This window comes from Danio rerio, chromosome 4 (assembly GCF_052040795.2).
Source record: "Danio rerio strain M-AB ecotype USA chromosome 4, GRCz13ab, whole genome shotgun sequence".
In the NCBI taxonomy this organism is placed as follows: Eukaryota; Metazoa; Chordata; class Actinopteri; order Cypriniformes; family Danionidae; genus Danio; species Danio rerio.
Genome location: NC_141024.2, coordinates 77035001 through 77054270, shown reverse-complemented (window position 1 = coordinate 77054270; position 19270 = coordinate 77035001). Strand labels below are relative to the sequence as shown.

Here is a 19270-nt window from a genome sequence, read left to right as displayed (position 1 = left end):
AACCTGTGAGTTTTGACCTGGCACTATACTAAAGTGATGTTTTGTTTTGTAAATGTATCTGATTAAGGGACAGTATAGACACATCTATACCGTGATGAAGAAAAATTACTTGGAACAAAGAGGCTGGATAAAAGGCAGGTATGAAGATTTCAGAAATCAATGCAGCACCACAAGTACCATCACCATCAGTGACTATGGCAGAAATCTTAAGACCACCATCAAGATGCACAGATACTGTACATTCCAGTACACCAGGCGTGTCCAAACTACGGCCCGCGAGGCTTTTTATAAATATCAATAGAATCTGGCCCGCTATACAAAAATGAACGTAATTCAATAAATAACCACCGGGTGTCGCTATTACATGCATTCAATTAAGCAGCAGTTCTTGTTATGATCTATAAATCTATCTATCTGTCTGTCTGTCTGTCTGTCTGTCTGTCTGTCTATCTATCTATCTACACACAGTTGAAGTCTGAATTATTAGCCCCTCATTGATTTATTTTTCTTTTTTAAATATTTCCCAAATAATGTTTAACAGAGCAAGAACATTTTTACAGTATGTCTGATAATATTTTTTCTTTTGGAGAAAGACTTATGTTTTATTTCGGCTAGAATAAAAAGCGGTTTAAATTTTTTTATGAACCATTTTAAGGTCAAAATTATTAGCCCCTTAAGTCTTCAGAACAAACCATTGTTATAAAATAACTTGCCTAATTACCTTAACTTGACTAGTTAACTTGAGTAAAAAATAAATCAGTTAGTAGAAATGAGTTACTAAAACTAATATGTTTAGAAATGTGTGGAAAAAAATGTTTAACTCTCCGTTAAACAGAAATTGGGGAAAAAATAAACGGTGGCTAATAATTTAGGGGGGCTAACAATTCTGACTTCAACTGTATTTATATATATATATATATATATATATATATATATATATATACACACGTGTCTGTGTGATGTATGTAAAATTTGGCCCGCGACAACGTTTGTTTTTTTGCATCTGGCCCTCGACCCAAAAAGTTTGGACACTCCTGCAGTACACCTATGAACATTTACAGTCTTTGTTCTAGTGCAGTTTGAGATCAAGACAGAACTTATTGCATCTCGTGATGTCTTTGTAAGAATTGAAGACATCACTAAATTTGTTAAGGTTTAATGCAGCTAGAAAGTAAAGATCAACTAGATAATATCAGCAGTGTCTAACCCACTGTTGTATTTACAGAAGTTGTATGAGAATAAGCTACAGGTTGATTTATACTAATCTGTTATTTTTCTTTTTTAGCACGACTGACTGAAGTTTTAAAATCATGCAACGTCATAAAGCAGCAGCTGGGCCTGATTCTCACAAAACCAAAACAGACGTGATGAAATTCCAGATGTAAACACATTTGACCTTCCTTTGGCCAATTTGATTTGGAAAAGCTTGAAAATCAACTAAAGGAGCAGCCCGAACAAATGAAGAAACTGGTAAGTTCAAGCTCTTGCTAATTTCAAAGTGTTTTAAGTTTATTTGTTTTTTTTATTGTTTTTTTTTTTGCTTCGTAGGTAGCCTACTTTTTTCCTAATTTTTTCTTTTTTTTTACATTAGTACTTGTTCACTACTAATTATCTGTTTATCTTTTAATCACAGATGGAGTGAGGACAAATGTCCATACCACGCCACTGATAAAGAAGTGGAAAAATGCATTACAAGGTAGCTACAACTTGCCCCTGACAGGGATGGAGGAAGAAAGAAGAGAAAGCTAATGTGTCAAATGTCTACATCACTATTTTGTTTTATTTTTTAAACAACATTTTAAGTGTATTAGGATGTTCCCTGATACTTGAACAATTTGTTTCTTTCATTTGCATTTATATATATATATATATATATATATATATATATATATATGTATATGTGTGTATATGTATATATATGTGTGTGTGTGTGTGTATATATGTATGGTATGTATGTATGTGTGTGCGCCAAATTCTGAAGAAACATCTTGATACATTTTTAATAAACGTAATACAAATACAATTGTAAATATAAAATTGCACAAGACGTGTTGAAAGAAAATTGCTGTTTGTGCAATTGATTTTGTTCAAGTTTATTTAAAAATAAGTTTGACTCTGCAATTATATATATATATATATATATATATATATATATATATATATATATATATATATATATATATATATATATATATATATATATATATTTGTTTGTTTATTATTATTTTAATGTTTTATTAAAAAATGTTTCAAGATGTTTCTTCAGAATTCTGCAGTACTTTTTACAAGTTTGACTTGGATATTTTACGGATTGTCATTGGTATTTTTAAGATGTTTCTTGCTATATCTTAAATGGGTTTCTATATTTAGGTTTATATAAAATTTAGCTGTTTTTTACAAATTTTTAATTCAAGTCTATTGGGAAAACAGGGTTGTTTTAAAAACATCTGTGTTTGTGTGTAATTTTTAGATTTTTTGTTTAAATCTTTCTGTGTGTCTTTATTGTGTTGTTTTATTGTTGTTTTTATATTGATATTCTTGTGCACTACAAAATTATGTATAAAATTTTAATACTATTTTTTTCTTGCAATCAATAAACGTTTAACATTTATTTATTTTGTCATTTGTCTGATTATTTTCGTTACAGAATATGTATGCAGTTTGCACTTTATTCAAAGGTTAAACGCAGTGCTTACACTTTGTGTTTACATTATAGTCTGTGTTTGCTGTTATATAAATTCAAATGGTTGTAATACCATATATCAAGTACCAATGTAATACCAAAAGGTTTTATAAGGCGTATAAATACGGAGTCGCGCCAGCTCCGGGCCGCAGCGCACATTACCCTCGCGCCGATTCCGGCGCGGATGCGCAGCGTCGGCTCGCTTACGGCCGCCGCATCTGGCCCGCTTGATTCGGGCCGGAATCGGGCAGTGAGTCCACAGGCATCCGGCCCGAGTCCGGCAGCCGAAGTTGGGCCGAGGGGTAAGTCTTCGGCAGGCGACAATCTAGCCGGAACTGGCCCGAGTGTATTTTGCTATCTGGGTAGTAACTGCAGCAGTAAATGTAGCAGCAGCAGATAGTAGTAACGGGTAGCAGTAGCAGCTAGTAGTAACTGCAGCAGTGAATGTAGCAGCAGCAGATAGTAGTAGCGGGTAGCAGTAGCAGCTAGTAGTAACTGCAGCAGTGAATGTAGCAGCAGCAGATAGTAGTAGCGGGTAGCAGTAGCAGCTAGTAGTAACTGCAGCAGTAAATGTAGCAGCAGCAGATAGTAGAAGCAGGCAGCAGTAGTAAACAACAGTAGTAGTTCTTTCCACTAGAGATCTCAGGATAGCAGAATCTTTCAAACACAACCGGAGTAATGTTACAGATGCTAGATCTTTATTTATAATCGCCCAGGACAGAGAGGGAGAATCCTACAAGAGATATGCACATGCAAAAACGGTTACTGTTTGCAAAATCACACGCTAGCATTCCCCTTTAATCTCTACATAAGAAACTTACCAAGCCGGGAGTAGTACACTCATGTATTACGAATTAGTCATCTCCATTTATGCTACAAGCGAGCTGAATGGGTGGCAGTCATTAACTCCATGGCAACCAACAGGAAAACCAACGAAAAACCAGGCTAAAAATGAAACCACGATGATTAATCCAAACGTTAATCGAAAGAGAGAGAGAGAGAGAGACACACACACACAACCGCTAACATACCTGAAACAGATGTCAACAAACGCGGAACAAGAAAGGCGGGGCTGGAGGTGACACATCACCTAACACAGCCAACCGGCTCTAAAATAGGCAGCACTGGCCCCTGATTGGTTGTTATCAACATCAATCACTACCACTTATCCTATACACGGTCACACTAACATTTCAGCTAAAAATTCTGTGCAAATTCAGTGCAAAAAATGCAGTGTCTCTCTATGAGGACACTTTCCCGGCATTTTACATCTCAGATAACTAACACTCTAAAAATATGAGAATGTTTCATATGACTCACACATGCTTATTCTGAATATATGTGACAGACACTTGTCAGATGATATTTTAGAGAGCAGGCGTGAGCTTCAGCTGTGTCCTCAGTGTCATTTTCTGTCTGATTCAGGCTCACACTGATACGGCTAACAGCTACTCTGACTGATAGGATTTACATATCGCAAAAGTGCGTGCTTGTAGAGCCGTGACACTTTTCCTGGTGACGTGAAGCCAATCTGCAAATCACAGCACAATACATTAGCTGACCAATCAAAGCCTCTTGAGGACAGGCCTTTCAGAGGAACTAGGACATATGACATTTGTCTTCATGTTAGCTAAGTAGCTGTATATAGTCAAAGTCAGATATATAAAAATAAGCTTTTCTACAAATAAAGCATGAGCACACATCGCATTGCATTCTATCAACACAACCAAGCCTTAAAAACACACTCTAGAGCCCCCCTTTAAGGACATCCAGGCAGTCTAGAGGTGTTTGAAACCTCCAGAAAGGTTGGCTTGCATCATCATGGAGGGTTTCACCAGCTCCACTATAGCTCTGTGCTCATGCTGTTTATCCTAATCAACTCAACTCAATTTATTTCTAGAGCACTTTCAACCAACCACAATGGCTACCAAAGTGCTGAACATAAAACACAGAATACAAGCAAACATACAAGAAACTAAATACATCAACTCACAACACACAAGTAAAAATTGAAGAAAATAAGTGTTTCAGTGACCTCTGAAAACACTCAAGAGTTGGAGAAGTTCTTAAGGAGAGTGGAAGATCGGCCCAGAGTCTTCAGCTGTGACTGAAAAAGCTCTATCACCCCACATTTCAAGCGTGATTGTGAAACTGGCAAATAGAGTCGATCCTTAGTGTGAAGAGATCTCACGGGTTGGTGTATATTAATTAGCTCAGAAATATACTCAGGGGCCATGGAGGGATTTAAAAACATAGAGCAGTACTTTGTACTGAATTCTAAACTGGATTGACAGCCACACTGCAAATTTTAGATAGTAGATTTAACTACCTTGGAGTTAAAATTAACACTCCCTCAGAGTTTATATGGGAACCACTATAAGTGTTAAAAATAACACTTTTGAAAGTGTTTACATTGTCAACACCAAGAGAGTGTTGAATAGCAAACTCTTATTGTGTAAAATATCTGTTAAATTTCCGAAAAAATACCTGTAACGGGGAGACTGACACGGAGGGATCCATTTTGCAGTATTTATTAAGTCACACTTAAACATCAACACCTCGCACGGCTGTGCGAACATACAACATACAACTCAACTAGGGTTGGGCATCTTAGCTATAATGCCGACCCGATACGCATCTCGATACAAAGAATACGATCCGATATATTAGCGATACATTTGTGACATATTGCGATGCAACACGATACGATTCACACCCATATCACGATACGATGCGATATTTCAGCACTAATTAAATCAAGTTTATGAGATGATGTGAAAGAGGATGCTGTGCCATTGAATGAGTTTGATTGATTACATATTAACCAAGCAAAACCAAGACTTTTTTTTACAAACTGGCTTTTCTCTCAGAGCCAGAGTGTCAGTTTACAGTAGAGGGCCATTTTAGAACATATAGCACATATTATTTAAGTATTTTCAAGATAAACAGAATGTATAAGTGCAATATATATTAAAATATATATATTTGCACTCTTTCAACTTAAATGTTTAGCATTGCACAACAAGAATTGTGATTTAACTTTTCAACTATGAAAACAAGTTTTACAAAGATATATTGTGCCACTGAATATTCAAAACTTAAGGTCGTGAACTAGCAGTGTTATGCTGCGTTGAAACATCACTGTCACTGTAAACAACAGGCTAATAAAAATATAACAAACCAGCAATCTTCTTGCTGTGAGGTGGTCAAACTACCCACTGTGCCACCGTGACACCCATTATTTTTATCATTATTATTATTAATATTATTATTATTATTATAATTAAATAAAAATTAACAGGAGGAGGTGTTTAAAACCTTCGTTCTCCGTGACAGTAGGCTGAATATCTTTGCAGATGAACAGGGCCGGCACGTCCATAGAGGCGACCTAGGCGGCCGCCTAGGGCGGCAGTAAAGAGAGGGCGGCGTCCGCAACACCCCCCTTACCACCCGCATCCTCAGTTATGTCCGCGACACCTCCATCAGCGCCCGCTTGTCCTCAGTTATATCCGCGCATAGGGTGGCAGAATAGAGGTCCGCGACACCCGCGTCCTCAGTTATATCCGCGCATAGGGCGGAAGAATAGAGGTCCGCGACACCCGCGCGTCCTCAGTTATATCCGCGCATAGGGTGGCAGAATAGAGGTCCGCGACACCCGCGTCCTCAGTTATATCCGCGCATAGGGCGGCAGAATAGAGGTCCACTGGAAAATGGAGCTTTCACAACAACACCGTGGCGCCGCTTCAAGTGAGGTTTCAGATTAGTCGTACTGCCCGCGTATTTTACAGATGCGCGGCACACTTTTGCAAATTGCATCTGTCCTGTCATGTCGTCCATCCTTAAATCCATGATGTTGCCATACTTTAGATTTAAAACTCAGTGGGGAATAAAATGTTTGTTTTGCTTCTCGCGCTTTCCTAGGGCGCACCACTAGCTTCATCCGCACACCTGATACACTGAGTTGTAGTGTAAGTGTACACATCCGCAAATCCGTTAGGCTTACTTTATGTAGGTCGATTAAATTATGCGCCAAAAACAGGTTGACAACACTTGTTAATAAATAAAAAATACATTCTATATTAAAAATATAAGCTGTATCTTGGAAAAACCGATGCATCTCGCAAAAACCGATGCATCTCGATTTGCTTCCAAAATTTCATTCATCCTCTGCTGCTCAACCGATGCACTCGCATCGTGCACGCGCATGACCGCGTATCGATACATATCGATTAATCTTCCCATCCCTAAACTCAACGATGATTAGCAGATAACAGAGGCAGAGTGATTACCAGGCTTGAGTCAAGGGCAGGCAGCGTGGTTCAGAGTCCGTAATACAGGCTTTAGTCAGGGGCAGGCAGCGAGAATCAGAGTCCGTGTAATCACTCTTTAGGTCAAGGGCAGGCAGAAGACAGAGCAGAGTCGAGAAACGGGCTGAAGTGGTCAACGGGAAATCAGGCAGGATAGAACGCTCAGAAATGCTGGCCGGGGCTAAACAAGACTTCGCAATGAAGTGAGTGTGTGAGCTGCTTATATGTGGTACGTGGGTCATTAGTGAGATGGAGAACAGGTGTGCTGGGATCTGAGTGAGAAGGATGACGTAATGGTTAGAAGTCCGGAGATGGTGACCTCTGCTGGTCAGCGAGGGGAATGACTGGGACCGAGTCGGTGACAGAGCCCCCCCCCCAACGAACGGCTCCTGAAGTGAGGCAATTCTTGACGCCGGGGTCTTCCACGGGGGCGAGGGGCCGGCATCTCCGGATGTTGTGAGTGGAACTCTTCCAGTAGTGTGGTGTCGAGGATGTCCTTGCGGTTAATCCAAGATCTCTCCTCCGGACCGTACCCCTCCCAATCGACGAGATATTGGAGTTGTCCGCCCCGGCGTCTGGATCTCAGGATCTCGTGGATCTGGTAAGCCTCTTCGCCATCGATCATAAGAGGCGGGGGACCCTGTTCACCGGCTGCCACCTCCCTATCCGTCTCGGCTGGACCAGCAGCAGGCTTGAGCAGAGAGACATGGAAAGTTGGGGAAATACGAAAATGATTAGGGAGTGTCAGTCTGAACGAAACAGGAGATATTTGTCTTTCTATCTGAAAAGGACCCACGTACCTGGGACTGAGTTTCTTGCAGGGCAGCTTGAGGCGTAAGTCGCGGGTGGAAAGCCATACCCATTGTCCTGGGGAATACATGGGACCAGGACGTCGGTGTCGATCGGCTTGTTCCTTGAAACGCCTTACGGCGTGAGAGAGGTGAGTGTGAGCTGCGTTCCAGACCTCTTCGCAGTTTTTAAACCAGGTATCCACCGCAGGGAGTTCAGAGGTCTCGCCGGACCAGGGAAAGAGCGGAGGTTGGAAGCCCAGCACGCATTGAAATGGGGTTAATCCAGTAGATGCCTTTCTGAGGGAGTTCTGAGCATATTCTGCCCACATCAAAAATTTGGCCCATTCGTTCTGGTTCGAATGACAATACGTGCGGAGGAATCTGCCGATTTCTTGGTTCAAGCGCTCTTTTTGCCCGTTGGATTGGGGATGATAGCCGGATGTTAGGCTAACGTTGATTTGGAGATTTTTAAAGAATGCTGACCAGAGTCGGGATGTAAACTGGGGACCTCTATCCGACACGATGTCTTCGGGGAGACCATAGTACCGAAATACACACTCGCAGAGTAATTCGGCCGTTTCCATGGCTGTGGGCAGTTTGGAAATGGGGATAAGGCGGCAGGATTTTGAAAATCGGTCCACTACGGTGAGGATGGTGGTTTTGCCCTGAGATATGGGTAAATCGGTGATGAAATCTATAGCGATGTGTGACCAGGGGCGATGTGGCACCTCCAGGGGTTGGAGTAATCCAGCTGGACGGTGACGGGAGTGTTTGGACATCTGACAGGGTGAGCATTTGTTGATGAAATTGATTACATCCTTGTGTATGGATGACCACCAGTAGCGGGATTGAATCATTTGTACGGTGGCTGTGCTGCCTGGGTGACCGGAACTGGGGTGATCATGTACCTCGGAGATGAGTCTTTCTCGAAGTGACGGGGGAACAAAGATTTTATTCTCTGGACAGGGCTGCTGAGAAGGATTATTTTCGGCGGCTTGAAGGATCTCCTGTTCTATATCCCACTGGATGGGAGCGACAATTAGAGGATCTTTGATTATGGGTTCATCAGGGATTTCAGAGGTCTCATCGTCTGAGAGGCGGGACAGAGCATCTGCTTTGATGTTTTTCGAGCCAGGGATATAGGTGACTTGGAAGTCAAATCGGGTGAAAAACAGCGCCCATCTTGCCTGTCTAGGATTCAGACGTTTACAAGACCGGATGTATTCTAGGTTCTTGTGATCAGTGATGACGATGAAAGGGTGTTTTGCGCCCTCAAGCCAGTGTCTCCATTCTTCTAGCGCGGCTTTCATGGCGAGGAGTTCTCGGTTTCCCACATCGTAGTTCCGTTCAGCGGAGTTGAGCTTGCGAGAATAGAAGGCACAGGGATGGAGCTTCTTATTCACTAGGGATCGTTGGGACAGGATGGCTCCAATTCCAGTGTTGGACGCGTCAATTTCGACTACAAAGGGTTGTTCGGGATCAGGATGACGCAGAATGGGTGCACTGGAGAAGCGAGTCTTTAGCTGGGTAAATGCTCGGACAGCGTCGGGGTTCCATTTAAGGCGAGCATTGTTAGCTTTGACCATGGCGGTCAGTGGGGCAGCGACTGAACTGAAGTTCCTTATGAAGCGTCTGTAGAAGTTAGCAAAGCCCAGGAATCGTTGTAGTTGCCTAATGGTTTCGGGTTGTGGCCATTGTGTCACAGAGTCAACCTTTTGCTGGTCCATGGCCACGCCTTCTGGACTGATAATGTAGCCAAGGAATGAGATGCAGGTCTGATGGAATTCGCACTTGGAGCTTTTTGCATACAGCTGGTTTTGAATGAGACGTTTGAGCACTGCCCGAACGTGCTGGATATGCTCAGATAGCGAATTGGAATAGACCAGGATGTCGTCAATATATACTATGACCCACTTGTTGAGCATGTCTCTAAATATCTCATTTACAAATGCCTGGAACACGGAAGGACTGTTTGCTAGGCCGAAGGGCATAACGAGATATTCGTAGTGGCCGTCAATTGTAGAGAACCCGGTTTTCCACTCGTCTCCCTGTCGTATGCGGATGAGGTTATATGCACTACGGAGGTCCAACTTAGTGAAATACTGGGCGGACCGGAGTTGTTCAAGGGCAGCAGGAACCAATGGCAATGGGTAGCGGCATTTGACCGTGATCTCATTCAAGCCTCGGTAATCGATGCAAGGGCGTAAGCTGCCATCCTTCTTCTTGACGAAGAAAAACCCTGCTGAAGCGGGAGAAGTAGATGGTCGAATAAATCCTTTTTCTAGCTCCTCAGAGATGTAATTCTTCATAGCCTCAGTTTCAGGTTGTGAGAGAGGGAAGATGCGACCACGAGGGGGCGTGGTGCCGGGTAGCAGCTCAATGGCACAGTCATTATCACGATGAGGAGGGAGCTTAGTAGCCTTCTGCTTATTGAATGCTTCAATTAGATCGTGATAAGCATCAGGAACATGACGGAGTTCAGAGTCTTCGGTCTTGTTAATTGTGTTGATCTGGATAGGGGAAACAGGATGCAGACATTGGGTAAAGCATTGATTGCTCCATTTTATGATCTCACCAGTTCTCCAAGAGACTTGAGGGTCATGCTGTTGTAGCCATGGTAACCCAAGAATCACAGAGTGTTTAGGGGAGTTGATGGCAAGAAGGGAAATTTCCTCTTCATGGAGAGAGCCTGTTTGAAGCAAGATTGGCAGGGTCTGGAATTTTATACGTCCTTCTCCAAAAGGGCGCCCATCTACAGCAGTGATGGCTATGGAGGAATCACAGGAGGTTAAAGGAATGGAGTGAGTGGTGGCAAACGTGTAATCAATAAAGTTACCAGCGGCTCCTGAATCGATCATGGCCATAGTCTCAATCTCATCTCCATCGTTTCTCAAAGTGACAGGCAGATTCACAACATTATTAGTGGTAGTGAACATAGTGGTTGCACTCACCGAGAGGGTTTTAGGGAGAGGCTTGTTGGGACATAAAACCTTCGTATGACCTGGAAGTCCGCAGTAAATGCACAGGTGATTTCTTCTCCGTCGTTCTCGCTCTTCTGGGTTCAGGCGGGTCCTACCCAATTGCATGGGTTCAGCGGAGGTTTCAGGGGATACAGGACTGGAAGCAATTGAGCAGAGCGGGTTGCGAGTGCGGAGGAGAGTGTCTAACCTTATGGAAAGCTCGATAAGTTGATCCAGTGTTTTTCCCTCGTCACGACATGCCATCTCTCGCTGCAATTCTGGTCTTAGAGCCTTTCTGTAAAGCATGGCAAGCGGATCATCAGCCCAGCCAGTTTGCGCTGCCAAAGTGCGGAACTGCAGGGCGAACTCAGCTGCGGAGCGATCTCCTTGTTGGATGCACAATAGCTCCTCGCCAGCATTACGACCACCCTCCGGATGATCGAACACAGTGCAGAAACGTTTGAGAAAGTCATTAAACGAGGGAAATATCGGGGTACTGTCTGGCCAAACTGCAGTAGCCCAGTCTAGCGCCTTCCCAGTGAGCAGAGAGCACACAAAAGCAATTTTCCCATTTTCGTCCTTAAACAGATGGGGCTGTTGGGCGATAAACAGTTTACATTGCAATAGGAAGCCTTTACATTTTGCTGGGTTACCTGAGAACTTGTCAGGAAAAGCCAATCGAACTCCGGAAGTCATCGGGGGTTGTGCAACAACGAGCGGACTTGGAGAGTAGTTGGCGGTGGGTTGCGCAGTGGCAGCAGCTTGCAGGTTTTGTAGGGATTTCACCAGTTCGTCTGTTAACTGGGTTAGATGTGTTAGTTGTTGTTGGTGTGTTGACAATACCTGAGCTTGTGATGTGACTTCGTGAGACAAAACCTGGATGGCTGCGGGATCCGTGTTGGGCGAAGTCTTCTGTAACGGGGAGACTGACACGGAGGGATCCATTTTGCAGTATTTATTAAGTCACACTTAAACATCAACACCTCGCACGGCTGTGCACCATACAACATACAACTCAACGATGATTAGCAGATAACAGAGGCAGAGTGATTACCAGGCTTGAGTCAAGGGCAGGCAGCGTGGTTCAGAGTCCGTAATACAGGCTTTAGTCAAGGGCAGGCAGCGAGAATCAGAGTCTGTGTAATCAGGCTTTAGGTCAAGGGCAGGCAGAAGACAGAGCAGAGTCGAGAAACGGGCTGAAGTGGTCAACGGGAAATCAGGCAGGCTAGAACGCTCAGAAATGCTGGCCGGGGCTAAACAAGACTTCGCAATGAAGTGAGTGTGTGAGCTGCTTATATGTGGTACGTGGGTCATTAGTGAGATGGAGAACAGGTGTGCTGGGATCTGAGTGAGAAGGATGACGTAATGGTTAGAAGTCCGGAGATGGTGACCTCTGCTGGTCAGCGAGGGGAATGACTGGGACCGAGTCGGTGACAATACCAGCAGCTGTGGTTGCCAGAATCTTTCTGTGAAAAACATGAAAGTTTTATATAACTGTATAAATTTACAAAAATTAACCATATTTCATGAACTAACACATTGTTTATTTTACAAAATCATAGCTTAGTGCACAAAAATGTAAAGTCTTTAGATGCAATAATGTTTTCATGTGTTATTGCTAGTAGCTAACAGATTTTGACTGCATTAGTAACTACACAGTTTCCTTTAAACAAAAGAAGATGCACACACGTAAGCCTTAAATTCCAGAGCAAAATCCTCACTAGTGTCCTCACTACAGAGGGCTGAACACTCAGACAGTGATGATGTTAATGAGACAATTAAGTGTCTAATTAAAGGAGGATTGAGAATTGTTGATGAACAACTGTTAACAAGCAGAATCACTGAAGGACAGAAAAACACAAGCCAAAACCAAAGATGAAATCAAATGAGAAAAAAAAAACTCTAAATAAAATAATAATCAATAAAAATGAAACAAATTACACAATAAAAAATGATATTTTTCAACATCTTTAAAAAAAAACTCATCAAATTAAACAACTTACCATGGAGCTTCACCTATTACTGACCTTTGACTTTATTTCTGTCATGTGAACAAAAGCTCTTGATGAAATTTCCGTTGTTCATTTGAAGTCACCATGATGGAGGACAGAGTCTGCTTTAGTCAGGCTCTTCAACTTCTCACTATAAATGTCTTTTATTTTGGCTGCTATAGATAGTGTTAATTACACTATTTAAACATACAGCATGGAAAGCCGAAAGAAAATTTAAGTGTCAGTCTGAAGAGATTATTAATGATAACATAGCCATCCTTTCCTTGTTTTCTAATTCAGTATCATATTAGTTATGTGTGAGAAATAAACAACCACTGAAGCTCCAATAAAATAAAATTAAAACAATATTTACAATGAGAATGTTTAATCTATGGCAGAACTCAAAAACACACAGACATCAATAATTAGTCTTTGAATCTCAATGATGGTGACAAACAAAAAAAATAAAATCAAGTTAAAAAAAAACACTACTGAAATATCACCTCCCAAAAACAACACAAAATAAAGGAAAAGAAAGAGATTGTAAGAACATAAAGCTGCATAATTTATTCATGCTGCAATGCATGCTGGGAGCTTTGTACTATGCTGGCACCCAGCATGCATTGCGGCATGAACTATGCAGCTTTTTTTTTTTTTTTTAGCAACCACGGTTGAGGTTCATGTCCTGATTCTTGATGCCTGTGTGTCATAAAGAGCAAGCTGGAGCTTGAATGTTTAGTGCATGATACTTTAATTATTAATTGTATCCTAATTGTTTGTTGAATTTTCTATGAAGAGCAGCAGACTGCCAGTATTATTGTCCCATGCAGCTTTAATACAATTATATTTGCATATCTTTATGAATCAACTTAATAAACACCTGAAATTAAAAACAATTAAGCATCAACAGTATAGTTTCTCTTGAGCTTTCTTGCTATAGCTGATGAGTTTTAGAAACACAGTTATAGCAGTCAGAGAACCATTAGGATATAACAGTAAAGCTTCAAGAGCTCAAATAAGCAGCCTCTGATCTCCATGATGGTGAGGTCAAATGAAATATTTTGAATAAAAAAAATATTCTTACAGAAATGAAGTCAAACTGTAATCAGTGAAGCTGCTTATGCTATTATTTAATGGAGTTGTTTAATTCTCTGTTTTAATTCAGCTGGTTTGGTGTGAGGCTGTGTCTGTAGTTTTATTTCTTCCTTCAATTTCTTATTCCTTCAGTGATTGTGCTTGTTAACAGCAGGTGTTCATCAGCAGGTGTCTGAATTCACTTATTTGTGGTCATTCGCTCTGTCTAGTGGACTAAACTAATTGACTAATTTAAGGGCCAGGTGAATGAGGGTGTGGCGAGATTTCAGACACTCTGATTAGTTTCTCAAATACAAGGGTTTTCTACAAAGGTAGATACATGTTACTCTGTGTGACAAGGAGGCAAATCAGCTTCTAACGCTGAGAGGGTTATTTTACCTTTATCTAACTCTAGAATTTTAACACTTTACTCTGAATTACCACAACACTTGAAATTTAACACCAATGAATTTGCTGTGTAGTCAGGGTTCAAATTAAATCAGATGTAGATCTGCCCAGAAAGAAAAACACTAGATGCTGAAATAGGTATAAAACTCTTTCAAAAAGTGTAAAAATAGGAGCATTAATAGAAACATTTACTGTAATATACAATCTGTCCTAGACATTTCTATTTAAATTTAAAGGAGTAATAAGGCCTCAAGGCTCTGTTCTGGGGCCACTTCTCTTCTCCATCTACACTTCATCTCTAGGACCAGTCATCCAGAGACATGGATTCTCCTACCACTGCTATGCTGATGATACCCAGCTATACCTCTCTTTTCATCCTGATGATCCCTCGGTTCCAGCTCGTATCTCAGCCTGCCTGTTGGATATTTCACACTGGATGAAAGATCATCATCTTCAGCTGAATCTCGCAAAAACGGAAATGCTTGTAGTTTCTGCCAACTCGTCTCTACACCATAACTTTTCAATCCAGATGGATGGGGCAACCATTACTGCATCCAAAATGGTGAAAAGCCTTGGAGTAACGATTGATGACCAACTAAACTTCTCTGACCACATTTCTAGAACTGCTCGATCTTGCAGATTCGCACTCTATAACATCAGAAAGATCCGACCCTTCTTATCTGAACATGCAGCTGAACTCCTTGTTCAAGCTCTTGTTCTCTCCAAACTGGATTACTGCAACTCTCTACTAGCTGGGCTTCCAGCTAACTCTATCAAGCCTCTTCAACTGCTCCAGAATGCAGCAGCACGAGTTGTCTTCAATGAACCTAAACGAGCACATGTCACTCCGCTGCTAGTCCGTTTGCACTGGCTGCCAGTTGCTGCTCGCATCAAATTCAAAGCTCTGATGTTTGCCTACAAAGTGACCTCTGGCCTTGCTCCTTCTTATCTGCTCTCACTTCTGCAGATCTATGTGCCCTCCAAAAACTTGCGTTCTGTGAATGAACGTCGCCTCGTGGTTCCATCCCAAAGAGGGAAGAAATCACTTTCGCGAACGCTCACGCTCAATCTGCCCAGTTGGTGGAATGAACTCCCTAACTGCATCAGAACAGCAGAGTCACTCGAAGAAACGACTAAAAACTCAACTATTTAGTCTCCACTTCACTTCCTAATCTGCAGTTGCCTCTTTGAATATCACACTAACTGTACAAAAAAAAAATACTAATACCATTAATACTTCCCTTCTTAGACTTTACAGACCTGAAACTTGCCTATAGCACTTATTCATTGTTGCTCTTAGTTGTGTAAATTGCTTCCTTGTCCTCATTTGTAAGTCGCTTTGGATAAAAGCGTCTGCTAAATGACTAAATGTAAATGTAAATTATAAGTAACTAATAATGTTTAATTGAAGTTAATTTGCTAATTAAAATAAATGGTTAATCAAGACAGATAAAAGAGGCTTAATGTTGATAATATGATTTAAGAGCAATCAATAGGAGAAGATTTTCCAGCTGAAGTTCATATTGTATTTGAAGATTTGTTTTTTTTGGATGGTAAATATTTCAAGTATTGGGTTTCTATTGAGTTTATTTTAGGTAACTACCAGAGGAGGGTAGAAACTTGTTTGTACTTGTGTAGGCTGATGACTATCATATATTGTATACACCAGAATGCATAAAGGGTTAAAATTAGGGAGAAGATCTTAGGATGGACACTGTCACAATATGTGGATGATTGAATTATCTGCAACTTCACAAAGATCTAGTTCAATTAAAAGACTTGACTGGAGACCATTGCTCCAAACAGTGAGAGATGATGACTGTTTTTGGTGTTGACTGGATCGAGAATTATTCTGTAAACAAGTACAGTTGAGAAACTATGATGAGTAGATGATTGGAGATGGTACCAGAAGCAAATTATGAAGCAGGAACAGTTATTCATTTGTGACGACAGAAGCACTTCCAAGGATTTGAAACATCAGCAGAAATAAGTTCATAAAAGGTTTGCATTCATAAAGTAATTAAAGTCAAAGTGAATAAGTGATCAATAAATAAAAACATCTAAAGGAGTATGACAATTTTTGAATAAAGCAAAAGAGAGAGTAATTGTATTATGCTCAATTACCAGAAATGGCTGAAAGAGATAAAGATGATCCATCAAGGCCAACGCGCAATGAAAGATGTGAAAATAATAAACTTAATGAGTTTAATGTGTTAACAAGTGCATTGGTGAATGATGGCATGGAAACTGACAGAAACAGGCATCTAACACTGCATCACATGAACTACTATTGGGTCAACCCTTGCAAGAAACCACATGAAACTTTGCATAAAACCTTTCATATAATCTCACCTATAACCTTGCACATAACCTCTTGGAATGGTTTGCAAGGATGTCTAATGCAGTAGGGACTTAAATAAAGAAACAATTAATTGCCATGTGCAAAGCGATATCTGTGCAGGAAACCAGAAAGGAGCCGTGTGAGAGAGCAGTGATACAAGGTTCAATTGGTCCAGCTGATCGAGTCTATCTGTGGATGTTCTGGAAAAAGGAGAGAGCTCAGGAGGAAAGGACCATATCTGGATGAGGGCAAATCCAACAGCTGCCAAAGTGGATGCCATTAATGGGGTACCAATGCCTCAAAGGAGCGAAAGGAAACAACTCCAGCAAGGGAAAGCTGACCGGAAACAGAGGAGCCTGAATATTCCAAAGCTCTAAACTACTAAGTGCAACGTGTGGAAGGACAAGTTAATCAGAACAAAGTAAAGAGTGATTCTGATAATATGCCTGAATACCACATACAGCAGTGCCACAAGTCAAGGGATGATAATTGCACAACTGCAGATTTCAAAACTCAGACTCTTAACCACACATCTCCATTAACATCTATTAAAGTCAAGTGAAGATGCTGGTAGCTTAGAAGAAGAGAAACAAGGATGACCAAAGATCAAGATCAACATTTGATGCTTTTTATGTTTGCATATTGAATTTGTTTGCATATTGCTTTTATGGTACCTATATATAATATCACTTCAGTATATTCTACATGAGTGTGAAAACCAGCAGCTAGGACTGAACCAACTGAATACTTATGCTTAAAACATTGTTGTCTTTGATGTGTTAAGAGAAAAAAACAGAGTACAGTCTTTTACTTCCTTCAAATCAAAAAAGAGGGGAGATGTTTGGCTGGACTTCTGTCAAAATACAGTGGCATAATCTAGTCAATTGATAACAGCTATGTGGCTTATATCAGTCACTAGATAGAGGTAATTAAGAGAACTGGATTATGAAATTGCACTTTGGGTTAAAAGACAATAATATTAAGACTAAAGTCTTAAGAAGAGGGATTGAAGAAGATTTCTATTCTCTCAGTGTGTAGTATTTTCTAAGTGTAAAGCAGTTAATTTTCTCTTCTCAAAATGTATGTAGTGTTTGCAGCAAACATGCCAGCATGTGTTAAAAATACTGTGTAATATGAGTATGCCTGCACAGGAGCAACACTAGGAGAAGGCTACTGAATGGCTGATTGTGTAGAATAACTGAATATGTAAAGCACTGATTATATATGTTAAATACTTGTATGAAGCTATATGTGGCAGAAGTTAGAATGAGTAACATATTATCAAGTTATTATCCTATCATAACAATGTATGTAAACCCTTAGTTCCTTTGCATAAGTTGTATTTATACTTTGCTGACATAGACCTGTAACATCTCTGTTGACATGAGCTGGTGGGCTGAGAGCCAAGAATAGCAGGACCCCTTAGACTAGAAAAGCTATTCAAAAGTGGTCAAGCGTTAAAAAGAGACACAAAGGGGTGTGTCATAATTACCTGTATAAAGATTATGGAGAACACAGATACTTTAGAAGGTGTCCCGGAGAGACTTCAGAATGCTCTGGGGCCTGCTCTGCTCTTTCTCGGCTTTATTATGGAGAATAAAGTCTATTTTCTGATATTCAAAACCTCCGGTCTGATAATTTCTAATTGATGAAAAGTCGAATTCATGACATGACCCCGTTCAACCCGGGGATGCTGCGGCCACAACGCAAAGTTCTAACCACTATACGATCACGGCAAGCTACGAGACAGCCGTTGTGACCCTTGTGTGGTATGTTCCTCCCTGTGATAAGGCCCTTTCTCTTCAGTGAGAAGACTCTGTTGTTTTTCTCCTCCTACCAGCACAACGCTTTTCCCAAGAAACAATGGAAATGCAAACAATTGACGACTGCTGCAATTTTAAAAAGGGGGAGGACGTAGTTGGCAGGATTCGAACCTGCGCGGGGAGACCCCAATGGATTTCTAGTCCATCGCCTTAACCACTCGGCCACGACTACAAGACTGCCTGTACTGCCATTTCTTTATGCCTAGTACACATATTGTGCATCCAGATGAAACTTTCATAAAGCGATAGCTCAACAGCAAAAGCTGTGGCTCCACAAAATGATCGTCACACGCCCGAACAGGGACTTGAACCCTGGACCCTCAGATTAAAAGTCTGATGCTCTACCGACTGAGCTATCAGGGCTCCACAACAGTAATTTACAAGTAGGCAAGGTTTGGGCTGTGGTCGGCGCAGACCTTTACAGTACACCAACGTTTACCGTGAGATGGGGTTTTAAGCTTATGGTTGGTGTGGATGTTGCTAAAACATGACAGGTTACTTTGAGGTTGGGTTTATGGTTTTTGTAGGTGTAGACATCAGTACAACACAATAGTTTGGACTTCATGTCATGTAGGAGACATTAAATAGATCAATGATAACTGCAGAATGTCTTTCTGCTGTTGTGGCAATGAATGGACACTCAACAATTGAAAAGATTCCTTCCATGCCTTAGAAGCGTGACTTGATCAGTACTTATCTACACAGCATGCTGGCATCAAAGATCCTATTTCTCTTATATCATATTCCTAGTCTTCCACACTTTAGGAAACGTAAACATTCAGGACGTGCCATTAGCACAGCCTGCACTAAAAGAAGGCTGGAGATAACGGATGGCAACACAGAGTGCGACACCAATGTCACCTTGAAAAACCTGCCGTGACCCGGATTCGAA

The 19270-nt window shown here is 41.1% G+C and overlaps 1 long non-coding RNA gene and 1 other non-coding gene across 3 annotated transcripts in view; one reads left to right on the top strand and one right to left on the bottom strand.

Annotated features, from left to right (window-relative positions):
• LOC148682782 (uncharacterized) overlaps positions 1–2611 on the top strand; it is a 104483-nt gene extending 101872 nt beyond the window's left edge. For both annotated transcript variants that reach the window (XR_015943155.1, XR_015943154.1), the window contains exons 3-6: positions 68–138; positions 1286–1470; positions 1634–1837; positions 2255–2611. This is a non-coding gene — a long non-coding RNA (uncharacterized LOC148682782). The remainder of the gene's footprint in view (positions 1–67; positions 139–1285; positions 1471–1633; positions 1838–2254) is intronic.
• Positions 2612–18468: 15857 nt separating this feature from the next.
• trnas-aga (transfer RNA serine (anticodon AGA)) lies at positions 18469–18550 on the bottom strand. Its single transcript has one exon. It is a non-coding gene; the product is annotated as a tRNA-Ser (tRNA).
• Positions 18551–19270: the final 720 nt, after the last annotated feature.